Below are 14,199 nucleotides of genomic sequence, written 5' to 3'. Positions count from 1 at the left end.
ATTTCTGAGAAAAGCTGTAGATATTTGAAATCTCCAAAACAAGCACGCCCCTACTCAAAAGTATCACGCCCCTGTCTTGATAGCTCAACCCCATTTACTGTTGTCATACACAGTTTACGTATAGTGAACGCCAGTTCAGCGCTTCCATGTTTACGTCCGAACGCCGGCTCAGTATTGGCCGACGCTGATCATGTGTAGCCAGGAGCCGGCCAATAATAAGCTAGCATTCTGAAGTAGAACCTGGAAGCGCTGGACATACACAGCATAGGGGAATGACAGGGGAGAGACGAATTTGTTGAATAAAGTCGTTATTTTTGTTTTGTTTTTTTAAACGACATGGTTCTTCAAGAAGTCATTTCTCAGATGGTAGGACAAATTTACATACTGGTCAGGAGGCATGATTACTAATGTTATTTTTTTAATGACAATAATAACTGAAACTAAACTGAAAATACCACAAATTGAAAAGTTTGTTCCAAAGAAATTCAATTTACCGTGCATCTGATTCTCAAGTCCTCCTGTTGGCTTTAAGGATGTGGTGCGGCACTGTGAATGTTTGTTTCTGTGCGCGTGAGCTATAGGTGGCAGAATATTGCTGTGGGCTACAGATAATAACATCACCTGCTGGTTACCCTTTCACCTAACACAGCATGTGATAGCCTCAGAACATTTCACATGTTAAAAGGCTAACATAAAGAAGCCAAGACCAGGGTTTCACACACTTCTCGGGCTGATGGATATTAGCTTCAGGTGCTCTGTAGGAAACAGACAAATGGGTCAGAGGCGATCAGGTGGGTGGCGATATTGATCAGACGATGTGCAACTCAAGAAGCCTCTCTGAAATATCTGAAGCTTGAGTGAGCAAGACATGCACGACTCTGGATAGCTTCGCCCTAAAAGAAAATTCAGTCCTCATTTACATTCCAGATGTGTATGCTGTTTGTATTGCACTTTAAAAAAAAAATGGAATATATGTTAATGGGATATAAGTTTGGAACAACATGAGGATGCATAAACAATAACAGAATATTAATTGTTGGATAAAAATGTAGTTTTAAAGCCTTAGAAGTATCATATCTATGCAAACAAGTTATTCAGTGGATGTTTGAATGCTGAAACTCTGGTGTTTGATTTCCTTTCACAGTGGTTCATGATAAAAGCTCATTATCACATTGCTCTTTAGTCACATTAGCCTCTCACTGTGACTGCTACGCTGTGCGCTAGCCAAGAGAGACAATTATGGATATACCAATTATTCCTTACACTAACAAGCTTATTTATATTCTTATTTAATGCTAGAACTGTGGGATAGATGGTGTTCTATACCCCCAACCCATCGCATTACTCAAGATTAGAAAGCTACGACATGAATCATTTGATAAGGAAAAAAAAAGACATCTTGTTGAAAAAAATTTCCTTTGTCACGAATAACAAATCATGGTCTTGAGTCTATATTTATTTAACTATTGTCTGATTGGCAACCACACCAAGCGAAAGGACTTCATAATTGGTTTGTAATGAAAAAATGACTAGCCCTGAATTAATATCATTACAAAGAGTCAATGTCGTATCGGTTGCAGCATTTGTGAAATGAACCACTGTAGAGAAGTAGATAAAACTCCAATGCCTGTAAAATATGTTTCCATTATTAAGAATGCGCTTTGGTTAATGCCTCAAAAATCAATTTGTGTGGATTTTCATTGCGGCGACTATTACCTCTCTATTTTCCACTAGCATAAAGATATCAAGTCTGATACAATCTACCCTCCTGCATTTGAGAAAGGTATCAGCCCCAAAAACCAATACGTGCACTTTGACATTTCCAATGCAGAGACTCTGCAGAATCATAAAGAGTCAATAAAGTGCTGCATGAACAGCGGCCAGTGTGCTCACGGCTCCTCAGGAAATCAATGCCTTCCAAAGGTGACTGGTTAAGATAATCACTCCACATATCTGTAGAATCAAATTACGGGGCTCGCATAAATCACTGGCAGATATTTTATTGGGTTTTGTTAAGTTCACCGTGTGACCTGATCTCCATTCGGGAGCCCCACGCGTTCCTCATATAATTGAAATGCATGGTAAATTGATTTAAGCTTGAGTTATTTAGATTTTTTTTTAAGTCTACTTTTGAGGTAATTGAAGTGGGTGAGTCTCTGTAGAACAATATAATGGCTGTTAGCCAAAATTTACAGTATTAACAGTCATGAAGATTCAGTTTTTTCCCCATTATAAAGGGCTGTTTTTGTAATTGTAAAAGGTTGAAGTTGGCTCTGCATGCTGTAGTATCATGTTACAGGTCTCGCATAAACAACTGACAGATCATTTTATTGGGTTTTGTTAAGTTCACCGTGTGACCCGATCTCCATTCGGGAGCCCCATGCAATCCTCATATAATTGAAATGCATGGTAAATTGATTTAAGCTTGGGTTATTTAGATTTTTTTTAAGTGACCTTTACTTTGTATTGATGTAATTGAAGCTGGTGAATCTCTGTAGAACAATATAATGGCTATTATCCAAAACGTACATTGGGGAAAATATGGCATCTTCATGATTGTTAATCAATCATGAAGATGCCGTATTTTCCCCATTATATAGGGCTGTTTTTGTCATTGTAAAAGGTTGAGGTTGGCTCTGCATGCTGTAGAAACATGTTATGGGTCTCGCGTTAACAACTGACAGATCATTTTATTGGGTTTTGTTAAGTTCACTGTCTGACACAATCTCCATTCGGGAGCCCCATGCGTTTCTCATATAATTGAGATGCATGGTAAATTGATTTAAGCTTGGGTTAATTAGATTTTTTCTTGAAGCAACATTTACTTTTTATTGAAGTAATTGAAGCGGGTGAGTATCTGTAAAACAATATAATGGCTGTTAGCCAAAAATTACAGTATTAACAGTCATGAAGATGCTGCTTCTTCCCCATTATACAGAGCTGTTTTTGTAATTGTAAAAGACTTAAGAAAAAAAAAAAATAAAATTGTTAGAGTCAAATTACAGATCACTGGCACATTTTTTTTTTTTTTTTTTTTTTTTAAGGTTTTGTTTAGTTTACTGTGTGACCCGATCTCCATTCAGGAGCCCCATGTATTCCTCATATAATTTTAAATGCATGCTAAATTGATTTAAGTTTGGGCTATTTTAATTTTCTTGAAATCAAGTTTTGAGTCTCTGTAGAACATTATAAAGGCTGTTAGCCAAAATTTACATTATTAACAGTCATGGAAATGCATTTATTCCTCGTGCAGGGCTGTTTTTGAAATTGTAAATGATTTGCCTCAGCTTGCTGCCGGAGCATGTAAATGCACGTTTCAAGCGGATCAGTGGGTGAAATACATTGATATGCACAGTAATATTACAACATGATCTGAAACGTGGCAAAGTTCTTAGTAACTGCACTCCTGTTATGGTAATCCTCTCGTGGGTGTAAGCATATTCTCGCTGAAGCGTGAAATATTGTACTATTTTTCTGTGATGAATGATGTTATGAAGATTTAAGTTTGCATAAGGAATATTATAACTGAAATAACACAAGCAACTTGCACCTCCTGCGCAGTAATTTCAATTAGTCTATCCCAAGACACCGTACCTAAACTGGATCTTTATGTGACATTTAGATGTTTTTGTTTCACTTAAGTGTCTTTAATTCCTTGAAGGCCAGATTTGTTCACAATTAGTTCTGCCTTCTTTGTTCTTCAGGGTGTTGTGGATCAAAGACTAAGTGTTTGGTGGTGTTATAATACTAATTTCCTTAACAATCTTTTAAACTTTTTTCCATATTCCATGCCATATTTGTTGTTTTGTTGACCTAGGAAATGATATTCTGCTCTTTAGATCCTGTAAAAAGAAAATCCTCCTCATTTGAACTTTAGAAATGTGCTAGCTTAGGCTATTGCTTCTTATTTGTAATATATCATATCTGTTCTAGACACACACAGTATTTCTCCTCCTGTGTAGGATCATGCTGTGCAGAGTGGAAGCCGTATTACCTCAGATTAGATTAGCTTTAGTTACATTTGCCCTGCTAATATGACGTTGAAGCCACAAAAACCACTGGTCATAATTCATCCAGCCTCTCAGCTGTTGATATTCCTGCCGGTCAAGAGAGTGACTGCCCAGTCCTTAGTGTGCCACACGCTGTGCTATTAATCATGGGTAATCTGTGTGCAATGGAAAATCACCTTCACCAGAAAGAAGTCACCATATAGAAGAGGAATAGGAAAGAATAGCTCAAGGTAGTCACAACAGCAAGCAATAAGCCAAGGATCAAGTCAGCTGCATTCATACAAACAACACATAAGTTTGAAAAGCAATTGGCTCTGCTTGTTTCTTTATTGCTTTCTCTAACTTTTTCTTTCACAGCCCTCATACTGAGAATCAAGTCAATGGAAATGCTCTCACATACACCACTATAATGTCTCACAATGGCCTTTTTAAAGGATGTAGAATATGGACGTTTAATTGGTTATTAGCATGCATATTACTAAGACATTGGCTGTTTATTAGTACTTGTAATTTAAAAATGTGTTCGTAAATGTTGAAATTAACATTAACTGAAACTAATAAATGCTCTAGAATTATTATTTATTGGTAATTCATTTTAACTAATGTAGTAATGTTAACTACACTTTGAAACAAATTTCACTCAGAAATTGCAAGTAAATTTCACAAATTATTGCAAAGAAACAGCAAGTAACACACTGAATTAATTGTGAAACAACTGAAATAGTATTTTCTTGTAAAACATACTACAATAATCTCTGTTTTTAGTTAATCAGTTAATCATTTTTAAAGTGTAATGTAAGTGTTACTTATATATGTTTTATTTATGATATATTATATGGTCAGAAATATATTTTTGCACACTAAGTACTACATAATTTGCTTGATTGTGGTTGCATAATGTAGTTGCACTATGCATAAGGCATGCAAGTCATATATTTCTGGTAGCATACATTACGATAATGTATGAAAACACTGATGAATGTACAGCTCTTCTGTTAAAATATTTCACTTTGTGTTGATGTGCAAATAATAAAAAAAAAAAAAAATCTTGGATTAATTTCCAAGTAAATCTCAATTCTTAACAAGAAAAAAAAAGTGCAGCCATAATTGATTAGATCATGAAAAGTATGCATTACATGCCTGACTGGCACCAGGTGTTTGGAGATGTTGAAAATATAAAGGATGGCAACGTTGGCTGAAAGACATTATAGCGGAGTAGCAGGTTATTCGATTTTGATGAAAGATTATAAACACTTACACTCACGTTTTGTATTTGAAATAACGTGCACATATGAATGCTTCACTCTAAGAGCAGGAATGTTTTTGAAGGTTTTCTCATTAAAGCGCAACCAAATCTTGTGAAAAGCCAGTGCTGTCAAAGGCATTTGCAAGTAACTAATGCTTTATGTAGCGAGTTTTAAAAACAGCCACTGAGACATGTTGGCAGTGCACAGGAAAGCATTGCTAAAGTGATGTTTCCGTTGAGCTCTCTCTCTCTCTCTCTCTCTCTCTCACACACACACACACACACAGTTTTCACATTACACTTTGAAACACATTGATTTTTTTATAGTGGTCAATTAGCCAAATGAATCTGTTTATCGAACAGGAAAAATGACACTAAGCGCACTGAGCTCTAGTGCAGTGATTATAGCAGGATGTCAGGCCTGTAACACCTCCTGAACCATTTAAGATGGTGTCTGTGTTAAAGAAGTGTCTGTCTGACAGCATTCTGCTGCTAGACAGCTGTCATTTATATAAGGAGTTGAAGGGATTTTCTTTGGATATTGTGTCACTCGCAAAGGTCATTCTCATTCAAACATGCCCTCAGATTTTTTAGCAGATTTTGAAAATATTTGTGTATTATAGCTAACTTCCATGATTTTGCATTTAAGTTTACTCATTCCCACAGATTTTGTGCATAAAGCCACCTCTCAGTGCTAAATTTAGTTCCTTTTCGTCAAATACAAACAAAATAATGTCTAAATGCCGGTCTTGGTGAGTATTCATGTAAACACAGTCAGCTATGTTTTGAGTGAAAGTAAACAGAAGAGAAAGAAAATGCATGTGTAACAATATATTGGATTCGTGCGTCAGGTCTTAAAGTGACAGCAGCCTAATAAACCTGCTGCCAAATTATGAGATAATATTAAAAATATCTATATGGCATTTTCCCTATAGTATCGATGTCAAAATTGTGGTGGAGCCAGATATTTTAGGATAGATTAAGAAAGAGAGATATTATCATTTGTCACTGTACTGCTTTATTGCGTTGTGCCTGTTTATGACACAGTCGTACGCTTAAGTAGGGAACTACTAATTTAATAAAAAGTGTTTTTCCCCACCCTAATCTAATTGATTTTTCTCAAAATCTTCAGGCGGTGAATTCTGCAATCAAAGACAAATACATTCACTGTAGGGGTTCCTTTTCCAACATACATTTCCTCTCGTTTTATGACAGCCACGTACAATCTGATGAATAACACATTCAAGTTGTTTTTTTTCAGAACGTGTGCTCATGTTTGACAGTCAGATTTGAGGGGCAAATGTGCAGAGACCGAGAATAATGTCTCTGTGTAATGTCTCTTCACCTGGGCGGTCAGTGTTCAGGTTTAACATCTGTTGAGTGTGTTGTGTTAGCTAGTTAGTGCACTGGTGCTGACATATGTGCGGCTAATCCTGCTTGATTAATTGTCGCTCAATGGCGTGCTGTGTGATTGGGTGAACAGATGGATGTCAGTCTCACTTTCATTACTCTGATAACACACCTGAACAGGAATGTCAGCTGCTAATCACTACTGTGAGCCTGTGCATAACCCGAGTGAGCGTCCAACATAGACAGGGAACTTCTAAAGATGCACTGACACTCAATCAGATTAAAGTTACCATGAAATCAAAATTGCCAATTCTTGTTAATTATGAAATATTGCAGTGTGTACAGTAAATGATTTATCCATGCGCATCATTTTTTTTTATTATTATTCATGTTCCTCGTAAGCTTTAATCAGAATATCTTCCCCTCCCTCTTACAGCGACATCATCTCTTCTCTGATGATGAAGACGGGGCAACCTGTCACTCACATGAGATCAGCCAATAGCAAACCACAACCATCAAATCAATTCCCCTACAAAATCAAGCCCCGTCCTACATTTGCTCTTGTTTCACTCAGATATACATCACAATAGGGACAAAAAGACTAGTGCGACTTCTATTTCATGCCAACTTTAACAAATGACTGTAATTTTGGTACATTATTTCACAGAATACTGAGTATGTTGCTGATATTGCCTAATACACTTTCCTGGTCTTATTTTTTAATCTTTTTACTTGCAGAATATTCTGTTCCACTAAGTTAAATGAGTCGTGAACACAATTTAATGTTGATTTAAAAGTTTTAAGTGATGGTTGAACTGTTCTGTGAAGTTAATTTCTTTAGACAAAGATTCACAAACAATTTAGAGAGCCTTTCCACTCTGATGCAAATCTGTTATGAACATTAATTCTACATCATGTCAGAGTTAGTCTCTCAAATATGATTTAATTGAGCACTGTTTTCAAGACATGGCCTCTAGTTGGGTTTTAGTGACCTAATGATTTCTTTAAACAGTTTCCTTTTTTTAATTCATTCAAAGAAGGACATTTTTTACGCACCTGTTTTATAGCAACCAACAGATGTTGTCAAGGTGCCGGTGTGTTGAATCCATTACAGCTGAGGAAAGAAAAAGAGAACATTGACTACTCAGCTGTTTCTTATGTGATGAAAAGGAGAAAATAGTTTTTGTACCTGTGCATGCCTTGAGCGACTTTTACAGAGTTAACTCGGTTGCTCTCGGACAGCTGTGCCACCCACAGTTCGTGTTTCAGATGAAAAGTGTGAATTGTTTACGCATATGTGCAAGTGCTGAATGCCACATGCAGTTAAACCCAGCTAACAAAAATATATCCTAAGGGGCCGTTCACACAGAACGTTTTTTTTGTTTTTGTTTTGACTACTTTTCCATTGTTTTTCTATACGGATGTGTTTGAGCATTGCACGCTCACTTTTTCTTTTGCAGCGTTTTGTGCATGATGTGGTATTCAAGTCAAAATAAGTTCAACTTATTTAAAAAATGCATCAATAGACCATGCATTTTTCTCTCTCAATCCACTGACCTGCATCACAGGCTAAACTAAAGACTTTATATACAGAAAGCATGTGCACTTAATGGAATAAACATCATTCAATAGTGAAATAGGATATAATTAGTCAACACATCACGATAACAACTTTTGATCAGGCATTACCGCCTGGGACCTAAATGAGACCCAATTCCTGGAGGGGGGACTCGAATTCTCACCACAACGATTCCTATAGAAGCGGTCAGTGTTCAGAGACGTGCATTTTTTTTTGTCATGATTCGAGCATTAAGAAATAAAATGTATAAGTCAGTTGTTGTCATATTTCATTGGTGATTTCAAATATGAAATTAAATCATAAGCTTGGCAAACAGTTTTGGAGAATTTGATGTTTCCCCATTCAAAGAGATAGGAGCTGCACTTGTATGCCCGAGAGGCGTTTCAAAGATGGCTGCCAAGTGAAAGGACTAAAGGGATTAAAGCGTCTCATGTTTTTAACTGCAAAAAAGTTTTGCTAAAAAATTAGCTAGACGAACATCCAACTAAAACATTTCAGGGGAAAAAACATCCCTGAATAACATATAAATAATGTTTTAATGCTAACGCTTTGAGAACATTAAGAATGTGTTGAACTTCACTTTTAGATATACACTCACAAACTTCCCTAAGCAGTTGCCCTCGGGGGGAAAACCCACCACCATTTTGAAGTGCGTTCAACTTCATCAAGTGGGTGAATGAAGTTTATTTGAACAGACTGTCGACCCCTCGATTTTGACAGAGGGAGCGAGTCTACTTGTCACGATTAGTGTTAGCTACCGCTTTGAGATGCATGAGTTTATCTGACATGCAGAATAAATAAATAAATACAAAAAAAATGTTTTTTTGCAGCAGATTACATTCAGATTAGTTGCATGTGATGTTAATGTGGCCTGTTGTGTGACATAATAAATACTGTAGTTCTATAATCTGTTTTTAAATGAAATTTACTTCTACTATCCCAAACTCAACCCCAACACGCACAAATGGGGTTGTGCTCAGCGGCCCAGAAAATAACATGTGCCGTCACCTGAGAAATAGCTTTTACAAACCTGTTCCAATGAGTTCTGTGAGCCGCAGGCTTTGGAAACTGAGAACTATTAGAAGTTCAGGGTGATAGTCTGCTGGCTGCTTCTGCACAGGGATTCTTCAAAACTAATTAAGAGTGACATGGGGCATTGAGAAGCTTCGTGAAACAACAGGGGAATTGGCATGCAGAGGAATGACTGACACTGCACAGGTCATTTCTGGAGACTGAGCACAACATGAGCTCGCTCTGTGTGTGTGTGTGTGTGTGTGTGTGTGTGTGCTTTTGTTTATATTACATTGTGGGGACCAAATGTCCCCATGATGTAATATAAACCTGAGTTCACCTACATCGTGGGGACCAGCCAGCGGTCCCCACAATGTAAATGGGTTTATAAATCATATAGAATGAGTTTTTGTGAAAAAGTAAAAGTTTGCACAGTTTCCTGTGAGGGTTAGGTTTAGGGGTAGGGGCAGGGTAGGGGGATAGAATGTACAGTTTGTTCAGTGTAAAATGCATTGAAGTCTATGGAAAGTCCCCACAATTCACAAAAACAAACATGTGTGTGTGTGTGTGTGTGTGTGTGTGTGTGTGTGTGTGTGTGTGTGTGTGTGTGTGTGTGTGTGTGTGTGTGTGTGTGTGTGTGTGTGTGTGTGTGTGTGTGTGTGTGTGTGTGTGTGTGTGTGTGTGTGCTTTGCTGTTGGATCACGCAGCAACAGTAATTCAGTTTTTATTGCCATCCATCCTTCTATTTGGGTGGGCGGCGAGGAAACGGATCAGCAATAAGGCAACAGCACCTCCTCACCGATAACCATAACACAAAAGCTCTGATCCAAAAGAGCTGCCTACCTAGACAGCAGTTTTTTATTATTATTTAATGTTTTTAATACACATTCCTGCTTTTATTGTCTTATTATCAGATATTAAAGATACAAAATGAATGAGTAAGAATGTACAGCCATTAACACTTTCTCTGACAAGCGGATGCAATGAGACCTGTTTTTTTCTGTTCATATTACGTTTGATGCATGCATCCAAAATGGTGGAAAGTCAAGGAATATGTTGACAGTAAGTATACTTATAGTTCAACACTTTAAGGGATAGATCACCCAAAAATGACAATCCACTTATCATATACCCCAGTGGATGAATCAATGCCTTCTGAAGTTAAATGATAGGTATGTGTAAGAAAAATAGTAATATATATATATATATTTTTTTTTTTTACTTTTTTAACTATAAATCATTGCAAGCTTCACAGACCGGAAGCATTGATTTTAAAGTTAATGTTACATGTTTGAGAATTAGTTATATTTTGTTGCATATAATAGTATTGTGTCATTATCTTTGCTAGTGACAATGTTGACTATATGGAGTGTTCCAATGTTCCAAATCAGTCACTTATGAGGTTCCATTGCATTCAGAATTCTATTTTAAAAGGACGCTGCCTTTATATACAGCAATACAGTACAGTCCTTATTTTTTACAGCTCTGATCATGTGTGATAATTACAGTAATTGAATATACAGCAGTTGCACCATTTTGTTTGGCTTTGGCTCTGAAATGCATTAAGGTGTAATTTAGACTTTAACTTCAGACCTCAAGGGTTTCTGAGAAGCCTCTGGGTAATCGACATGTGATTAAGTGCTCAGCGTGACAGCATTATACAGTCACATGAACTCGGTCTCTATGTGTTTCTGCGAAACTTCAGAAATTCACGATAACCTAATGTGATTTTTGTTTTAATTATTCCTCTTGTTAATATATGGCTGATGCTATTACAAACCTGCTGAGAAAATGTTTTAAAGGTTCTTTGAGATTTGATTTATCCTCGATTTGGCAGGGATTTTCCATTATTATTCCAACTTTAAGAGCTTTCGGGGTCATATCAAGAGAAATTAAATTTCTGTTGATTGAAAGAGTTTGACGTAATAAACTGTAACTTTCATAATTCAAAACCTCCTTTCCAGATCAAAAATAGCTGCAAAAATTAACTTCCAGGAAACTGACTTTCCCTGTAATAGAGTGCTTCTTAAAAGTACAGCTTAAAGGACAGAAACAGCCATGAAGTCTTGATCGAGAACATATAATGACATAATGACATTATAAATCAATATTAATAAATACAGTTTAACCCTTAAATGCATGACTGTTTCTCCAATCATTCTTACATATTCGGGTCTTTATCGACCCGGATCTATATCTAACACTGATGGATCTCTACCTGTCACGATAATATAAAACTCCTCTGATATTAGAGTAACAATTACAGAAGACTAAAATAAAGCATATTTTGTTACCTTTTGGGGCTTGAAAGGGCTCCGTTTGAGCAGATGTTTTATGCCATCATCACTGTCCTCGTCAGAGCTCATTTCCCAGTAAATTCAGCAAATAATGGGCTAGTTTTATGGTTGAGGTCACGAATAGGAGCCCAATCGTGATCTCAAACGTATTCTCAAAACTATATAATTTTCAACATCTTCAAAATCAATATTTCGATCGCTAACAGCTTCACCAGATCCATCCAGTAACAGTTCAGTCATATTTGATTGCGTTCAGTACTTGTTCTGCAGTAAATCACTGAGCCATTTCATGTTTTTCTTATTATTTCGTTTTCTGTCTGAATGAGTCGTCACTTCAGCATTGTGTATCAGACATTGCCACCTTGTGGAATAAAGGTGAATTGCACTTATTATGTCATCTAAGATTCAATTATTGTTGTGCAGAAAAAATATATGTACATTTATACACACCTCGGGTCATTTGTGACCCTATACAATTTTTTTACAAAAAATTAATACAAAAATAGGCATTCTTTTATAATTTTTTTTTCTTGTTATATTCTTTATAATGAATTGATTGAGGAATACCAAGAAGGTTGATGTCTAACTTTAAAAAATGAACAAGGAAGAGGGTAGTGAATGACGTCCCGAGGTATGCATTTAAGGGTTAATAAATAAAACATTATATGACATAAAACTCTGGTTCATTTTAAAAACACATGTTATATTGTGATACCACAGATATTATATGACACATACACACAAAATAATCTCAAACTGCCCGTCTCGGCAAGTATTTTTGTAAAAGTCAGTTAGATGTCTTAAGTGAAGTGAACGTAAATGGAAAAAAAATGGATGTGTATCATTATATTGTATCCGTGCATTAGCTCTTAAAGTGACAGCAGCCTCTATATACCTGCTGCTGTCGGTCATTAATGTTAATTAAACAACATCTATATTTAATTTATACAGTGATCATTATGCAGTGCTATTTTACACGTAATTTCTATATCTGATACTGTTAGACATTACTTTATTTGTAAAGGTGTAATTAGTTTATTTGTAAAGGTGTGTATTTGTTCTTATTTTATTATTGAATTTACTTGTCTTTAATGATGTTTGCTGATCTGAAAAATAATCCTATTCTCTGACTCAAAAACGTCTCGGTTACATAGGTAACCCTCGTTCCCTGAAGGAGGGAACGGAGACGTACGTCGGACAGACCGACGAATAGGAATAGGAATCTCGCTAGAGAGGCCAATCTACTTCGAGTGTAACTAAACGAGCCAATGCACATTGGCATGCAATCATATGCATCAGCTGCTTGCCTCGCAGCGCGGGTATATAATGAGCAGCAGGTGCGTTGCATCTTCAGGTTTTCGCTGAGGAGCCGAACCGAGCAGGCGGCAGCATCAGCAGGACAACGCCTGTGGCGACGGGACGTACGTCTCCGTTCCCTCCTTCAGGGAACGAGGGTTACCTATGTAACCGAGACGTTCCCATTCAGTCGGTCACGTTCGACGTACGTCGGACAGACCGACGAATAGGAATCCCTACCAAAGCGCCACAGGAGCTGCCCTCTTCCAGCGCTCTGACGTGAGCCACCTGAACCCCCTTGCCTAAGGACGGTGGGACCAGGCTCACGCAGAGAGGGTCGATCACTGTTGTTCCCAAAACCCACTCAGTGCGACAATTGGATAACGCTGGGAAAGCGTAGCCTTACATGCGATAAGGAACGCTGCGGAAGCCATATCCTTCCCCGAAGGAGTTATATGGATAAGTACATATGGACTAACCTTGTAGGTTGTACAACATATGGAAGAACTGGGGTGACTCCACTCGATGAGAGATGGGTTCTCCCAGAGGGAAAGACACGGGCTTCGTTTAGGAGCAGCCGTGGAAAAAGCCATATGGGATCCCCGTAGGGTCACACATATGTAACCCAGCCTAAATCCGGTTCTCAAGGATACAACGGAGTATAGGCCTGGCGCCAGACGCTCCGCCACGTCGGCTGCCGAAGGGTAACCGGAGGACTCAACAGGGTCTGCCCGTAGGGACTCTCTGGAGAATAGAATGCGCATGTAGCGCAGCAAGCCGACACTAAGCCGGGGCCTCTCCGTGCCTCTGACCTGAGGCGAGAACACGGGAGGAGACCGGCTCGACACGAAGGCTATAGTATCTAGCGAACGTGTTAGGTGTCGCCCAGCCCGCAGCTCTACAAATGTCTGTTAGCGAGGCGCCACGAGCCAGCGCCCAGGAGGATGCCACACCTCTCGTGGAGTGGGCCTGCAACCTGAGCGGGCAGGGCACGCCCTGAGCTTGGTAAGCCAGGGCGATGGCATCCACTATCCAGTGGGCCATCCTCTGCTTGGAGACAGCCTTTCCCTTCTGCTGGCCTCCGTAACAGACAAAGAGCTGGTCTGAGGTCCTGAAGCTTCGAGTTCTGTCTAAGTACAGTCGCAAGGCGCGAACTGGACAGAGCAAAGCCAGGGCTGGGTCTGCCTCCTCCGAGGGCAGCGCTTGCAGGCTCACTACCTGGTCCCTGAAGGGAGTGGTAGGAACCTTGGGCACGTAGCCAGGCCGGGGTCTCAGTACCACGTGGCTGTCACCCGGCCCGAACTCTAGGCACGATTCGTCGACCGAAAATGACTGCAGGTCCCCTACCCTCTTGATGGAGGCCAATGCCACCAGCAGCAAAGTCTTCATAGAGAGAATCTTTAAGTCTGC

At 38.5% G+C, this 14,199-nt stretch overlaps 1 protein-coding gene across 3 annotated transcripts in view; it reads left to right on the top strand.

Annotated features, from left to right (window-relative positions):
* grm8a (glutamate receptor, metabotropic 8a) overlaps positions 1 to 14,199 on the top strand; it is a 225,392-nt gene that overhangs the window by 188,889 nt on the left and 22,304 nt on the right. The window lies entirely within an intron of this gene.

This window comes from Chanodichthys erythropterus, chromosome 8, assembly GCF_024489055.1.
Source record: "Chanodichthys erythropterus isolate Z2021 chromosome 8, ASM2448905v1, whole genome shotgun sequence".
NCBI classification, from domain to species: domain Eukaryota; kingdom Metazoa; phylum Chordata; class Actinopteri; order Cypriniformes; family Xenocyprididae; genus Chanodichthys; species Chanodichthys erythropterus.
This window is presented reverse-complemented; position numbering and strand designations above follow the sequence as displayed.